The sequence below is a fragment of the Pseudopipra pipra genome, chromosome 12 (assembly GCF_036250125.1).
Source record: "Pseudopipra pipra isolate bDixPip1 chromosome 12, bDixPip1.hap1, whole genome shotgun sequence".
NCBI lineage: Eukaryota > Metazoa > Chordata > Aves > Passeriformes > Pipridae > Pseudopipra > Pseudopipra pipra.
In genome coordinates this window covers 5,757,207-5,773,185 of record NC_087560.1, presented here as the reverse complement: position 1 = coordinate 5,773,185, position 15,979 = coordinate 5,757,207, and the positions used below count along the sequence as shown (strand labels likewise).

At 48.5% G+C, this 15,979-nt stretch overlaps 1 protein-coding gene across 2 annotated transcripts in view; it reads left to right on the top strand.

Annotated features, from left to right (window-relative positions):
• Window positions 1–509: 509 nt before the first annotated feature.
• CSNK1G1 (casein kinase 1 gamma 1) overlaps window positions 510–15,979 on the top strand; it is a 99,356-nt gene continuing 83,886 nt past the window's right edge. For both annotated transcript variants that reach the window (XM_064668641.1, XM_064668640.1), the window contains exon 1: window positions 510–669. The gene's annotated coding sequence lies outside the window, so the exon portion shown is untranslated. The remainder of the gene's footprint in view (window positions 670–15,979) is intronic.

Sequence of the window (15,979 nt, the reverse complement as noted above, 5' to 3'; positions counted from 1 at the left end):
CAAGCTGCATCCAGACGGGTCTTGGACACTTCCAGGGATGGGGCAGCCCCAGCTTCTCTAGGCAACCTGTACCAGGGCCTCACCACCCTCACAGCAAATATTCTCCATCATATTTCCTACTAAAAGCTGGGAAACGTAGAGACTTTTTGGGTGCAAGGTGTTTCAGGAGAAACATTTTTCCTCCCAAGAAGGAGCGGGGGGCCGGGGCTGTGGTGTGGCGGGTGACGAGCCAACGTGTGTGCTGAGCCCAGGAGGATGCTGAGTCCCAATGGGTGCTGAGCCCCGGGCGGTTCTGAGCCCCGCAGGATGCTGAGCCCAGGTTTGTGCCGAGCCCCGGTGTATGCTCAGCCCCAGTAGATGCTCAGCGCAGGTCTGTGCTGAGCCCCGGTGGTGCTGAGGCGCGCCTGGTGCCGATCGGACCCGCGCTGCCGCCGCCTCCCCCTGGCAACGCCACGCGGTCTCCAGGCGGCCGCGGTGCCCCGGAAGCCGGGCGGGCTCAGGGCGGAGCCGCGCGGGGCGGCGCCGGCGCCGAGCGCTGCCGGGTCGGGCCGTGCCCGTCGAGCGCGGCCGAGGGAGGAGCCGCGGCGGGCGCGGGGAGAGCGGCGGCGGCCCCGGCCCAGCGCAGCCCGGCCCGGCCCGCCCCGCCCGGGGAGCGCAGCGCCGGAGCAGGTACGGGCGGGGGGTCGCGGCGCCGCGGGGTCCCGGCGGTCGGTTCGCGGCGGCCCGGCCGCCCGCCCGCGGCGGAGGCTTCGCCCGGCTCGCCGCTCCAGCCCTCCCGGTGCGGCGGGAGCGGCTCCGGCCGGGCGGAGGAGCCGCCGTGCAGCTGCCCGAGGGACCCCGCGCAGGGCGGCGGCCCGAGGGGGTCGCGGGTCCCCCCGGGGCGTGGGCGAGGGGGAGCGGGGCGGGTTCGGGGTCTGTGCGCTGGCGCCGGCCAGGGGATGGAAAGGGGGGATTTGGGGTGGGGGGAGTCTGGCAGCCCTCCCTCAGGGGCTGGGGGGCTGTGCCGGGAGTGCGGGGCAGGGACCTGCCGCGGGAGGAGCTGGAGGTGCCTTGGGAACTCCTGAACCTGGTGTTGTGCCCAGTGTGAGGAAGTGGAGTGCTCTGTGTAACTGGAAGTGTATCGGCAACTTATTTGCTTGAAGAAGTTCTATATGCCCCCTACACCTGGGAAGTTTGTATTTCCATGTGCTGCTTGACACAGTGTGGAGCTCTGAGGGCTGGGCTTCGTTGTCTTGTCCAAGTCATGGAATCACAGGGTGGTTTGGGTTGAAAGGGACCTTAAAGCCCATCTCGTTCCACCCCTGTGCGGTGGGCAGGAACGCCTTCCACCAGACCAGATTGCTCCAAGCCCCATCCAACCTGGCCTTCAACACTTCCAGGGATGGGGCAGCCACAGCTGGCTCATGAGGTTGACTCTTCCTTTCCCAGTGTTTCTGTGCTGCTGGCCGTCCTCTTTGGCCTTTCTCTGATTTTTCAGCTCGTAGGAAGCATCCTGAGCAGATTCCAAACTTGTGGTCTGTCAAGCTGCCTCCTGTGTCCCAACTTCATGTGGAGCTTTCCCCCTCTCCCTGTTTCTCATTACCAGGCTCACGGTGACCTGCTTGAAGTCCCACTGTCATGGGTGTGACCTCAGACTTGATTTTTTTTTTTATCAGTGACCTAATGCCTGTGTGTAACCAGCTTGTGCTGCCACTCCCCAAGTTCTTCAGGACTTGCCTTTTCCTTCTCTCAGCTCGCCAGCTGTTCACTGTGATTTACCCAACTAAACCATCTCTGCATCCTTGGTTCAGTACTGTGTTGGTAACTTGGTCTCTGCTGGGAGAGGATAGTGGGTGTACTGGGAATCATGAGCTTTGTTCCCATTTGCTCTTATCAAAGAGAAGCTCTTGTCAGATATTAGCAGCATTTTCCCACAGACACATTCCAAAAAATACAGAGAGTGCCTTTGAGTTACGAGTGTGGGGAGATTCAGGCAGCAAAATCCACGGAGGATTCCTTGCTGCTTTGCCAGTGGCTGAAGTTTTGGAAGTGCGGCTGAGGTGTGACTTGTTACTGATGGGAGAATTTGGGTTTCGTGAGGTTGCTGTTGTAGAGAGATGCACACAGTGGTTGTCTCCACGTGAAGCTGGGCTCACACTGGAGCTCTTGGAGTCAGGGGTGAGCTGGAGATGCCACTGATGATAAACATCAGCAGGAGCGGTTGGATGGGGAAGGTGACCACTGGCAAGTTGTGCCCAGATAAGAAAAGAATTTGAATATTATGGTGTGTGGAAAAAAAATGATTCTTAGTAAAAAAACCTCATAGATGTACTTAGGAAGCATGGAGGATGGAGGAAAGAGCTGCCCAGGGAAATCTCTGCTCTCCATGTTGAAGTAGCAGCATCCCAGCACTGCTGATATTCCGGCCTTTCGGCAAAAATCTTGCCAACTCCACTGAAATTTTAGACTGTTGACTTGATAAAATCGGGCTTTATGCTCGCACACTGTGTAAGGACCTAAACTTTGAATACAAGTGTTTCTTCAAACCGTGCCTGCCCTGAAATCACTTTTTCTGGACTTGGCTGGTGCCTCTTTTATTTTTTTTAGGAGCTGTTGGGTGGTGAGGAAGAGGAGGCTCAGCTCTCTGCTTTCTCTCGCAGGTCTATAACTGCATATTTTCAGCTGCTGGCCAAAAGTCCTTGCAGGTTTGGGCCAATCTGGGCTTCCTGCTGTGTTTTATGTGTGGAAATTTCAGTTATCTGGCCATGATGGCTGGAAACTCACTCCAGATTCTCACAATACATTGATCTGTGGCTGGTATGTACCTATCTATGTTTGTGCCAGTGTTGCTTCCTAAAATCAGCTCCTCTCTCTGCTGGTGCTTTCAGAAGCTTGGCTCAGCTCTTGGCTCCTTATTTCCAAATCACACACACCACCCTTGCAGTCGCTCTGTTCCTGTTCTTGGTCGATCTCTTCCCTGCACGTGTTTGCTCAAAGCTAATCCCTGAGCGGAGCAGGGCCCGGAATGGCAGGGGAGGGCTCTCTGGGATGCTGTGCCATGTGTTGGGAATTCCTTTGTGCCTGCATCCTTCATGTCTGAGTCAGGTTGGTGGCTCGCAGGTCGTGGTGACAAGTTAATACCCTGTGTCTCTCTCTCCTTTTCCTTGGATTAAAGAGCTTTCCAGTTCATAGTAGCATTTCTTGTGAAGTCTGAAGTGTGTGACCTTGCCTCATTCCAGCCCATCTATCTTGCTCTTCTGTAGGAGTTTTTAAGCTGTTCCAGTTCTCTACTGACAAACTTGACTTGCTATTCCAGAGTCACTATTGGAAAATATTTGGTCAGGTTCAGAGTTCCACTGCAAGGGGAGTTGAGAACTAGGCAAGATCCTCAGTCCATCCCAGTCCACAGCCACTTGCTGCCTTCCCTACCCTGACACTGCCCCCTTTTTTGTGGTTTTTAAACTCATTTCCAGCTCCTTGGAAGCAATCAGCTGCTGCGTATTTTCAGGTTAACAGATGAAATCCTGTGTAATGCCTTAAAAAGTGCTACCAGATGAGACCAGGAATCCATCTGGCCTGGTATCCTGCTCATTGGTAACCAGGAGCAGATGCTTGGGGAGGGGAGAACACAAACACAGCGGATCTAATCTGGGGAAATAGGGCTTTATTTTTCTCTCTCCAGCAGTTCATAACCTCCCTGAGCCAGGTGTTGAATTTAGGAACCTTCACACTTCTTTTCATGATGTTCATGATTTTAGGAAACTGCTTTTTCCATTCCTGGTGGTCTCTTGGCTGAATTGTCCTCATGTATTTAGACTTTCCCTTCCACATTTCTTCTCCCTCTTCATGTCATTGCCAGCTCTGCTCCGGCCTCCTTGAGACAGGTGTGGCAGGAGGGGCAGCACAGGTGAAAAGGGGAGGTTGGCAGAGGTGCTGATCAGCTCAGTGGGTGATATTTAGGGCGCAGGTGCCTCTTGAGAGGTGTTTTAGAAGTATTTTATCCTGTATTATTGTCTCAATAATTACAGACATTCTGCTTGTTTGTTAGTGATCTAAAAACCATGGGTTTTGTGGAATACTCAGCTCTAGTCCTGCTCCCCAGGGTTGGCTTGAGTTCAGTCTGTCATATTTTTTGAAGTCAAAGTTAGGTTGGTAGTTCCTGATGTGCTGTGCTGTGAATTGTATCACCCACTCGCATCACGAGATTTTACTGCAATTCCTTGGAGTCATGGCTCTTATTTACTGATCATCCTGAATTATTCAGAGTAGCAAATGTTGTCATCTTAGTAAGTGCACAGCTCAGTGTCATTGAGCAGAATCCTTTGGCGAGTCCCTTCTGCTGCAAAACCAACCAGTGATGTGTTCTTCCCCCTTCCTTACCCTTTTTTACCAGTTATTTATGTACACGAAGGATTTTTCCTTTTATCCTTTAGACTTTTGTTCTCCAAAGAGCTTTGAAGGATCCTGCCATGTAGGATTCTTGTTTTTTTTCTTTCAGTGGAGCGTATCAGCTGCCTTTCCCTTTTTCACATGCCCATCCACTGCAAAAGGAAGAAGGAAAAGAAGACAACAAACCCTAACTGACTCCTGAGACATGACTTCATTTTTACAATACAATAAGCCCTGTGGCTGTTTAGGCCGAGTTCAGGCCAGCTCTGGTTTGCCTGGTGTGGGGTTACCCAGATGCCCTGAATTGTTCTGTGAAAACTGGGCCAAGTGTCCTTCAGGTACCAGCTTTAACCAAGGGACACTTCCCCATCCTCCTCCTGCATGACTTGGAGTGCAAAGGGAGGGTGTTGCTGTCACTTTGTCTTCTGAGTGGTCCTTTGCCACCCAAAGCCTGGTGTACTTCGCTTCTGGGGTCAAGCAGGGAGAGTGGAGGTGGCCAAGCTCAGCATGGCACGGTCAAATTGCGCCATGGGGCTCACACCAATATTCCAGCTGCTATCCAAGGTGAAGGCAGGAAGTAGTTTAGATTAGAGATGAGGAAGAAATTCTTGGCTCTGAGGGTAGTGAGGCCCTGGCACTGGTTACCCAGGGAAGCTGTGGCTGCCCCATCCCTGGAAGCTTTTCTGGCCAGGTTGGATGGGGCCTGGAGCAACCTGGTCTAGCGGGAAGGTGTCCCTGCCCATGGTGGGAGGGTGGGATGAGATGTGCTTTAAGGTCCCTTTCAACCCAAACCATTCCATGGTTCTATGAATTGCTGTTTCTCTCATCCATTGCTGAGGAGGAGTCACTTTATGCTCTTTAATAACTTGGTCCTGGCATTTCACACTGACCTGACACTGGCACCGGTGACATAGGTGATGTGGAGCCTGTTCAACGCTGTGTCTCCTGCTTGTACAGCCTGCTGGTGACAGTGTGACAGCTGCTGTCACTGACTGGGTGGCTGAGACTCTATTTTTTTCTGGTTTAAGCTTGGAATTCTGATTTACAGGGCATTTCTTGCTGACTCAAAAACCCTAAGTTACTCAAATGTTGGTGCCAGCTTAGGTCCTCTAAATGTTTGCTTAGTCTCTGTGTTCTTTAAATGTTCCATTGGCTTGTCTACTCTCCGCAGTGTTTTGAATGAACTTGCTACATCCGTGTTAGCATTTTAAAACCAGATATTTGACTTGTACTCTATTGATTTTTTTCTAGCTATGGATTTTTGCATGGCTAATTGTCGGCCCATCTGTAGGAGTTCTTGAGAAGATGAGGTTCTTATGAATCACCTTCTTTCCCCCCAAAGCTGCATCATTCTCCAGATACATCCTCCTCTGGAACTGCTGGCTTTCTCTGCTTCTCTTCTGCATCTGTCTTGACTGATCCATTGATCCATTCAGTCCTTGTTATTTTACAAGCTTCCAGTCATCCCAAAACCTTCCCAGTTCCTAATGAATTCAAGCACGAGTGTGAGAGCAGTTCTTTGAGATGCTGTCACACAGGTCTTGATCATTGTCTTCCTGTTCTCGGCCTAAATTTTGCATCCAGAAACTTCCCTGTCCTATGCAGACCATGGGCAGTGGCTCCTTCCCAATGTTATTTAGTCATTGCTGCACAAACAGGGACTCGCTGCAGACACACCCTTTGGAGTCCTGCAGAGTTCCTGCTTTTGATGAAACTTTGGCAGTGGTCACCTTGACCTGAGACAGCTGAAGGCTTCAGTCTTCAGAGGCAGAGAGGGCAGTGTGGAATGCATGGATTGCACCTCAAAGGATGGAATTCTCGCCCTCTATTCCACTCTTATGAGACCCCACCTGGAGCACTGTGTCCAGCTCTGGGGTCCTCAGTGCAAGAAAGACATGGACCTGATGGAGAGGGTCCACAAAAATGGTCCAAGGGCTGGAGCCCCTCTGCCATGGAGAGAGGTTGAGTTGGGATGTTCAGCCTGGAGAAGAGAAGGCTCCAGGGAGACCTTAGAGCCCCTTCCAGTGCCTAAAGGGGCTCCAAGAGAGCTGGAGGGGGACTTTGGACAAGGGCGTGGAGGGACAGGTGAAGGGGGAATGGCTTCCCGCTGCCAGAGGGCGGAGATAGATGGGATGTTGGGGAGAAATTGTTGGCTGTGAGGGTGGGGAGGCCCTGGCCCAGGTTGTCCAGAGAAGCTGTGGCTGCCCCATCCCTGGAAGTGTTGAAGGCCAGGTTGGACAGGGCTTGGAGCAACCTGGTGGAAGGTGTGGCTGCCTGTGGCAAGGGATGGAACAAGATGATCTTTCACTGTCCCTTCCAATCCAAACCCTTCTGTGATTCTATAGAAGGGTAAAATCTCAGAATTGTTTTACCTACTTCATCTCTATGATCTGTATTAAACCCCCCCCAACCTTTCTTTTTTAATAGAAGGAGGAGATATTTGAACTTCTGGCTAAATTACCCATTTGATTTCTGGTTCATTAGGCACTCCCTACCTTTTAAAGGACTCCTTTTTTCATAGAAATTGGCAAAAGCAGCGATGAAGCTCAATCAGGGTGATATTGCCACCATTTTCTCCTGGCTTCTCATATGTTTCTCCTTCCTGTCGGATCCATTTAGAGCAGCCCGTCTCCTGCAATGGATCCGTGTCTCTTACCTGTCTGAATCTTCTGGCTTGGTTTGCTCGTCTGTGAGCAAATCTCTTCCGGATAACAGCTTAATAGCCTGAAGAGTTGACAGCAATTCCACCCTGAAGATCAGCCTGACAGTTTCTGTGTTGAAGAAGACAATTGAATAGCTTGGATTTGCTACTCCGATCGTTTAATGCAGGAATTGGGGATATTCACTGGGGAGATGGGAAAACTGTTTTCCTCTCTGCTTATGCTCTCCTGCTCCTTTTTTTTTTTTCCCCCTTATGATTATATTATGACATTCCTTTAGGCTGGGAAAATTGTGGCTGTTTACAAAGAAGTGGAGATTTCTCTGCAGTCCCAATTTTTTTCCTGAAGCCGTTGAGTTTCTGTAGCTCTCCAAGAGGAGGTGGCCATGCTGGAGGGGGGCATTAGAGGGAGTCACATAATTTATTAAATATCCTGAGTAGCTGCTGTCCTATATATGTGTTTTAATCTCTAGTGATAAAGCCTGGTGAGTTCCTGCAGTTTGTGGTGAGGCTAAGAAAACTCTGGAATACCTGCTTCCTATAGAGCTACTCCTTTTTCCCAGCCCACAAGGAATTGCTGTGCGCCAGCGCTGAAAGTAGTTAAATCAAGTTGTAGGAGAAACCTACTTGAACTCTGTGAAACCAGCCTGTCTGAAGTGTTCCTTGGAGCTGTTTATTTTATGTTGGAAAATCTAGTCACTTCTATCTCAGCAATTTGCTGTGGAGCTCAGTTCATGATTTAACTTCCCTGTGTCCTGGGCTCATCCCACAGCATGGGGAGTAGGGGAGGGGGGATTCTGCTCACTCAGGTGAGACACTCCCCCCAGCAGAGCTGCCTCCAGCTCTGGGGTCCAACAGCAGAAGGACGTGGAGCTGCTGGAGTGAGTCCAGAGGAGGCCACAGAGCTGCTCTGAGGGCTGGAGCCCCTCTGCTGTGGAGCCAGGCTGGGAGAGCTGGGGGTGTTCACACAGAGAAGAGAAGGCTCCAGAGAGACCTTAGAGCCCCTTCCGGTGTCTAAAAGGGCTCCAGGAGAGCTGGAGAGGGACTTTGGACAAGGGTGTGGAGGGACAGGTGAAGGGGGAGTGGCTTCCCACTGCCAGAGGACAGGGTTAGATGGGATATTGGGGAGAAATTGTTCCTGTGAGGGTGATGAGACCCTGGCACAGGTGTAGAAATAAGACAAACTCAGTGTTCCTTGGCTTTGCACATTCATTTCTGAGTTACAAGTCAGAGTATGGATTCAGATGCTGTTGGTTTTTGTCCTTCATATTAATGGAGAGCTCGCAGAAAGGATGAAGGGGTGTATGAATGACCATGGAAGCATCAAGTTGTTTAGGTTGGGAAGACCTTTAAGATCATTGAACTCAACTGTTAATGTTATTGGAGAAAAATTCCTTAGGTGGGTTTTGGAAGGGTAGCAATTTCAAGCATTTCAGACTTTCATTTCTTGTGACTCAAAATTCCTTGTAGATCTTTCTTATGCTTATTTAGGTTTATTAAAAAAATGAGAGGAAGTCCTCTAAAATATAGTTTGTTATATTATTCACTGACAGTGGCAGTTCTGGCAAGTGTCATGAAAGAGCTCAGCTCTTTGAAAGTTTGGTACAAGCTGCTTCATTGTGTTGCAATCCCATTTTGGCTAAACTGGCTGTCCTTAGGTACTGTGTAACTGTCTTCCTTTCTAATGCACCAGGCCAGTTTAGTTTCTGCAGCTTGTTTTTATTTCCTAGATCTTAAAAGACCAAGTTTCAATGAGCAAATGAAACTTAAGAACATGTAATGTCTTATTTAATGAAGCAGATGCCACAGGCTTTGTAGTTGTCTCTTTTCAAGTCCAGATTAGACTTCAAAGGTCCCACCTTTAGGAGGCTCATGCTGACTTGTTCCTACTGTTGCTTTTTGGCAGGGCTGCAGGAGCAGGTCACAACACTCTGGTTTGTGCTGGGAGGGAGGGACTGGGCCAATGTATGCTTTAAGTAACTTCTTAGATGGAAATAAATGCTCCCAAAATACCTGCTGTGTGCTGGGCAGTGAGGTTCTTGGAAGTGTCCAAGGCCGGGTGGGACAGGGCTTGGAGCAACCTCATCTAGTGGAAGGTGTCCCTGCCCATGGCAGGGGGTGGGACAAGATGGCCCTTAAGGTCTCTTCCAACCCAAATCAGTCTGTGATTTTATGATTCTTCTTCACCACGAACAGTGCTTGTTCCGTGGTTGCACTCCCATTTTGAGAGCCATGGACTACCTGAGCTGGCTTGGCTTCAGTACCAGGTTGGATGCTTTGGAGACCCTCGGGTTCTCCAAATGATCACCCTGCAGCTGAGATCAGACCTGTAGCCACTTTGGCATCTGATACTGCTTCCCAGCTGTCCTCTGTTTGGAAGGGTTTTGACAAGTTTCTCACTCTGAGGAATCTGTGCAGTGTTGGCAGCGCTGAGGCTTCAGTTTGACTCGTGGTAGATGCAACACCAGTGCTGGTAAATCATCGTTGGGCTGCGCTCCGCATCCGTGGGGGGAATATTTCTGCTGAAATCCCTGTTGTTCTGTGGTTACCATCCAAAACTGGTATTAGGCTCCAAAGCAATTCAGCAATTCACAGCCCTTTGTCTGGATTTACTGGGTACAGCGCTGGAACTCGGTGTTTTTTATCACTTCTAAATGCTACGAATTACTGTGTGTGCCAGAGTGCCTTCACTTGTCAAGATCCATGATTGGGAGCGGGATGTTTTGGAACCACTTGTTCTGTTCTTTCTCGTGCTTCAGTGTTAAAGAGACAACGTGATCAAAGACAGGGGTTTGGGGGTAACTTAACTGCTGTGGCCATAGAGATGGGTTTTGCCTGGGGGCTTGTGGGTCTCGGCATCCTCCTGGCTGGAGTCGCTGCAGGGACAGGTTTGGTGTAAGAGCAGCAGTGGATGTTTCCTTCTGTGTTACCATCTGTTTGCAGACACGTGAGGGGATGGATTGTGACTTCCAAGTGCCTTGTTGGACCATGTGCACTCAATATTCAGTATGAGAAACCTTGTGCCCAGTTGGACTTGGTGCAATCATCTTAGTAAGCCTGGCTTTGTGTGGTTACTCCTATTTAGATTTCTGGCATTAAAATAGGTCCTTCAGCATCTCTGAAGGCCTGCAGGGCTGAGGCAGATAATGCAGATATTCCCCAGCGGTGTCTTTAACTTGTTTTTTCCTGTGGGTAGATTCTTGCAGCGATCCTGGACGATGGACCTCAGCTGAGTGCTGTGGTCCTGTCATGGGCTCATGGCTCATACTGATCCTAAGACCTCTAACACATCTGAAAAAAGCTGAGTCACCACTGCCTTTTTTGGCTTGGAAAATTAAATGTTTGACAAAACTGTTTGCTGTGACACTTTTTGGTAAACCAGGGCTTGTCTTCACAAACTGTTTGATCAGTCTCTGCTAACATTTACAAAAGCTTGGAATAATCCCTGAGTTCTCGTCGATCTGCTCTTGTGTAGCTGTTAGAACTGTAGCGTGAGGTGTGTTAGAGTAGGAAATGTGCTTGCTAAGGAGGTGTTCTAAAATACATTTGTGCTGAAACCCCATCTGTTAAATCTTCTTGAGCTCCTCCTGCTGACTCTGACACTAAACGTAGTAGTACTTTACACACCTCGAGCAAACCAGCCTTGACAGGATCGCGGTGTCCTGGTGCTGGGTTTATGTGGCATTCAAAGACATCGCCTCTTTGATGGATTGAGATTGGGCTCCCCATTAATAGCTTCGAGATCATTTGCAATTAAATGGAGTCGAGTCTTCCAAGGGATTTACCCAGGGACCAGTGCTCCACACCAGTATCTGAGCTTCCCATAACTAACAGACTTGCCTGAGGCACAGGTGGCTAAATTTAGTCTTCTAGCAAGCTTAGTATGACCTTGTGCTGCAAGGACTTTTCCTACTTGTATCTCTATCAACACATAAATTCTGCTTTTCTGTGGTGGACGGAGCTTTGAGGCTCGATGACGCCAAAAAGCTTTTTGTGTTTGTCATTGGCCGACGCCTCCAGTGCTGCTGTTGGCAGGAATTAACTCTGGATCTGAATGCAGTGCAAAAGGTCCACGAGTGATCTACTGGTACAAAGCCATCCTCACCGGTGGGTATTAAGGCTTCAAAGAAGACAGACACAACATGGTGCGTAGAGCAGATTACTTGGTAATGAAGGTCTCTAATTGACAGCTACACTGGAGATTAGGGCTTGAAAGCAGAAGTTGAATCAAAGCAGCTTCATACAGATGCAGTTTCTGAACTGTGGGAAGGGTAATGTTTGCCTTCGAGGTAACATTAAGCTTATCTGTGCAAAATAGCACTTTACTCCAGCTTCTGGGAGAAGTTTGCAGTGTGTGTAAGATGGTGCACAGAGGTGGCCGGTTCTGGCATCTGCTTCCTCGTGTGGGTTTGCCTTCTTGTGTGAAGTGAGACTTATCCTCCGTGTTCAGCTTTAGCAGCTTCTCATTGAAGCTGCTTCTAATTAAATATATAATTCATCCTACAAGCATAACGAAAAAGATGCCTTCAGTGTGTACTCAGGCTTCTGGAGCTTTTCTGTCACCCTCCAAAAATGGCAGACTCCTCTGAAGTTGGTAGCGCTGCCAGCTGAATGGGGAGAGTTGTTGCTGGGAAGTCGAACAGGATTTTCAGGTGTCTGCCATGCTGTGTTTAGGAGTGCAGTGAGTGGTGTGGTTTTTTTGGCTTGGGAGAGAAACTCTTTTGCAGGTGAGTGGGCAAACCCCTTTTTGTTGGCATGGACACGGCTTGGGGCCGCCAGGATTCACCTCCCCAGCAGCGACTTGGTTATTGTTGGCACGCCGGTCTCTTGCTTGGTACAGGTAGTACACATTGTGTTATTTTTTGGGGGACTGGAGTATTAATCTGATGAAGGATTAGGGTCATTGAGTAATATGCTGAGTGAATTGCAGTGGGTGAGTGTGTGACTACATCTCTTGCTTTGTGTGTTTCTGGTTGTTGCATCTTCACCAGCATTGAAAAACATATGGAGAAGCTGAGTTGAAATCAGAGGAGCAGCTGCCTGTCCTGGGGAGTCTGAAATGCCTGAGACTCTTGGGATCAGAAGGATTTCTTTAAAAAGTGGGCAGCAAACTTCTGGATCTTGTTGTAGGGGTTTGTGGGAGCTGCTGTTTTAACTGCATTCAAAAAGTGGTTGGACAAACCTCGGGTCAGCAGGTCCGTAAAATGAATGGTGGTGGGACTGGGCAGTAGGTCCGTGCTAACATCTGTAATCCTGCGGTGCTGGATGCTGGAGCAGACTGCAGAACCTTGTTGCTCCCTGGATCATCCACCATCGTTATGGACAGAATTGACACAAGAAGTGTTTTCTTGATGTTAGTCAAGAAAACCTCCTGCCTTCCCAGAATCCTGGGGCAGCATGGGGAGGTGGTGTTTCTGAAGAGCTCCGGAAGGTGGCTTAGGGATTCTTCCAGGAAGGGCAATGTCCAGCTGTTTCCCAGCACATTGTCCATACCTGCAGCTCTTCTGTGCTGTGCCTGGCTCAAAGGAGATGTGATGCACAATGTACTGCGGCTCAGGAGTAAAAGCATTCCAGGATGGGATAGGTAGAAACGGAAATGAGGGAAATAAAATTAGAAATAAGGGATGAAGAAAGTAATTCAACATGAAGTTCTCAGTCCCTTTAAAAGGGAAAAATTCTTGAAATTCCACCTTTTTATGGAGAAAGTGGGAGGAGGTGATCACAATGCCTCTCTTCAGCTTCCCTGGTGTGGGATCCAGCAGGGAGCCAGGCGTTCCTTGCGGGAGGCGATGGGCTGATAGCCTGGAATGGGGCAGGGACAACCCTGAGTGAAGCTGCACATGTTAATGTCCTACCCCGTGTCATACTAATTACAGGCAGTGTCTGTGTAACAATGATTGCAGTGCTGCGTCCCCGGTGCTGTTTTGCTTGTGCTCATGTCATGGCTGACCAACCCTGAGTTGCTTTTTCAGCTCGCTGCTCTGTGCCTGCTAAAAATCTAGTTTTAATCAGGAATTGGACTATTAAAACAGTGTTTTGTAGCACGGATGAGTTGTTAATGTAGTTTTATACCTAAACTGAAACTTGTTGTTTTGATACCTTGCCTGGGATTGAAATGTCCTGTTGTGGAGTGTTCAAAGCTTGTAATGCTTTGAAGGCTTTTTTGTTACCTCCACAGAGGGAACTGCTGTGCCCAAAAGGGGAGGTTTTGGTCCTGCCTTTCTCATATACTGCTGCTGGTGCTCGTCAAACCTGTTCCTGAGCTGCCCTGACTCTCTAACCTGGCACAGAGCTCTCCGGGTATTGTTGGGTTGGTTTTCTCCTGTTACTATAGTGAGTTAGACTTGCTCACCAGTGGGTCTGTTAAGGGGAGAAACCAGCAGGAATTCCAGGGGGTTGCTGCAGTTTTTCAGTTGCTCCACATTATGGAGAACACGCTTGGGTTTTATTTCAGAGATGCTGTTTCATCCTGGTGCCAGTTCTAGACTGCAGGCATCGTCCCAATTCTTGGGGCATGTGTGGATTGTTGTGGGGTTCACACAAGGAGGAGGAGAACCAGGAGGGAGATTCAGAAGCAGCGAAGAACCTGAGGTCTCCAAAAACTCCTGAGGAGCAGCAGAGGCCCTGAGGAATGGAGACTAGTCAGCTTAACTTAGTGTCACCCCCTTTCTTTAGAGAGCCATAGTGTCACTTGAGCATATGACAAGCTTTCTGAATCTCTCAGGTAGTGAAAAAGGATCTGCATTTGAGTTTGTGGCTTGTACTTAGGCTTGAGGAGGAGTCTCAGCTGAGCCGGCTGTTTGAAAGAGCATTAAATCAAGAGTCTGTTAATGATTGAGTAAACCAGTGTAAGGGGGGAACGTGGAGCAAATCATCTTTGCTCTGAAGGGTGGGAGAGGCAAGTGCTCCAACAGAGCTCAGTTATCCTTCCTTCAAAAGCATGTGAAGAACTGAAGCAGCTCATTTTCAGATGTGAATCAAAGGAATCTTGCAAGAGAAGTCCTTAGACTAGATGGGATAATTTTTTAATTTTTCTTTTAAAGTGCTATTGCATGATGGTCCAGGTTGGGATTGACACCTGGGAGTGTGAACTCGGCTGTGCTGAAGACGACAAATGCCATTTGTCATGACTTTAAACTTTACTTAGGAGGGGTTTATCCCTCTTCCCAGAAGGACTGGGAGTAGGAACATTTCTTGTGCAGAAGGATATTAACTGTGTGACTCATGTAACCCATAAAGGGATCCTTGGAAAGAAAGAAAATAATAATAATACAAAATATGAGCAAAGTGCACTGTGATAATGGTAATAGGAGTGTGTGAGCCAGGTACTGTGTGTGTTTCAGAAGGAGATGAAGGGGAGCGAGTGCTGTGTAGAGGCACTTAGGGCAGGTTGTGATCAGAGTGTTCCTCAAAGCCTCTTTTGATACGATAGTGAGAGTTCAAAATCCCACTTTTAAATATTTTCATGACTCAATATTTAGTCAAGGTGGATGTTCTATTTTGGCCCTCCCTGAGCTTGGGACACCCAGACCCTCACTGGGCACTGTGTCATGGGGTACCCTCTGCTTTCGTTTCATGGGAAGCCAAAAGGGAAACTCTTTCTTTGCAGTTAAAAAAGAGTAAAAAGCAGATGTTTCACGTTAAGATATCTGCTTGTTTTTCCCAGAACCGTGCATTCTCTTTCTTGCAGACTACTGTTCCTTGCACAGTATCTGCAGCTGCTGGGAGGAAAAGGTTAAATCATCTTGAAGTGAAAAGTAAAATACTCCTTGGGTGGGCTTTCCCTGTTTGAGTTTGAGGCTTTGGAGGCTGTACTAGACAGGTCAGGGCTTGGGGAGCAGAGGCTTTCGTGGAAAGGATAAAATAGAGTTATCTTTGTGAGTGTCCTTAGTGGAGCCATCACATCTCTGCGCTCCCAGGCTGAGATGTCATCAGACCACATCATATGAAATGATTGCTGCTGGAAGCACGTAGTCGAGCTCTGTGCTGGGAATATCTGAAGCATAGTCAGGGAAAACATATTATATAGTGACATTTAATTTAGAATAAGCAGGACTCTGTTCCTGATGAGTCAAAGGATTTAAAGAATTTAATTCCATGACATTCCTGTGTTGAGAGGAGACTCCAGCTGAACCTGCCTTCTCTAAATCTTGTAGTCTCCCTTATATTATTTGAGGCACTGTTCTGTCCCCTTCAATCCCAGAGAGCATTGGTATCAGGTTTGAAATCTTCAATATTCTGCTGTTAACAAAATGCAGGCTCCTGTAATGCCTTAGAGGTACATGCAAGTTCTGGAGCTTAGTGGGAATATCAAACCTTCCCACGCCAGGATGGCAGCTGGATATATCATGAGGTAACTCCAAAAAATGTTTGCTGTTTTCCTTTTGTGAAAGCAGGATTGAGATGTAGACCTGGTTGCGGTGTTCTCTTGCTGTGCTGGAAATGTGTGGGCTACTCCTGAGTTGAGGGAATTGGGACAGAGATGTCAAATGGGGTTTGCAAGCAGCAGGTTTTTATAATTTCATTTTTTCACTCAGGTGTCAGCTAATAAATGCTGTTATGAGCATTGCCCAAGTACAGTGTGGGATAAAAGCTGCCTCTCTTTTTCTCCAGCTGAGCAGAATGAGTGTAGATGTTGGCTTTGGGGCATATTCTGGGAGGAATTTGCAAATTAATGAGTCCAAGCAAGAGCTTTGCTTCAAGTGCAGTGGTTAAGGCATCCGGCTTTCTGTCCAGCTCTTCTCCAGGTGTTGAATTTATTTGGTTTTGGCAAAAAGACTGCAAAATCTACTCAACAAGGCCTGACTTTTCCCCTTTTGACCCTACTAATTTCCATGTTTTGAGGGCAGACAACCTTAATGTGTCATCGGGGTCCTTTCTGCTTCACTGCTGCTCTGCTGGTTTTGATATCTATTGATAATAAATCAGCAGCAGATAACGCTGCTGATTTAT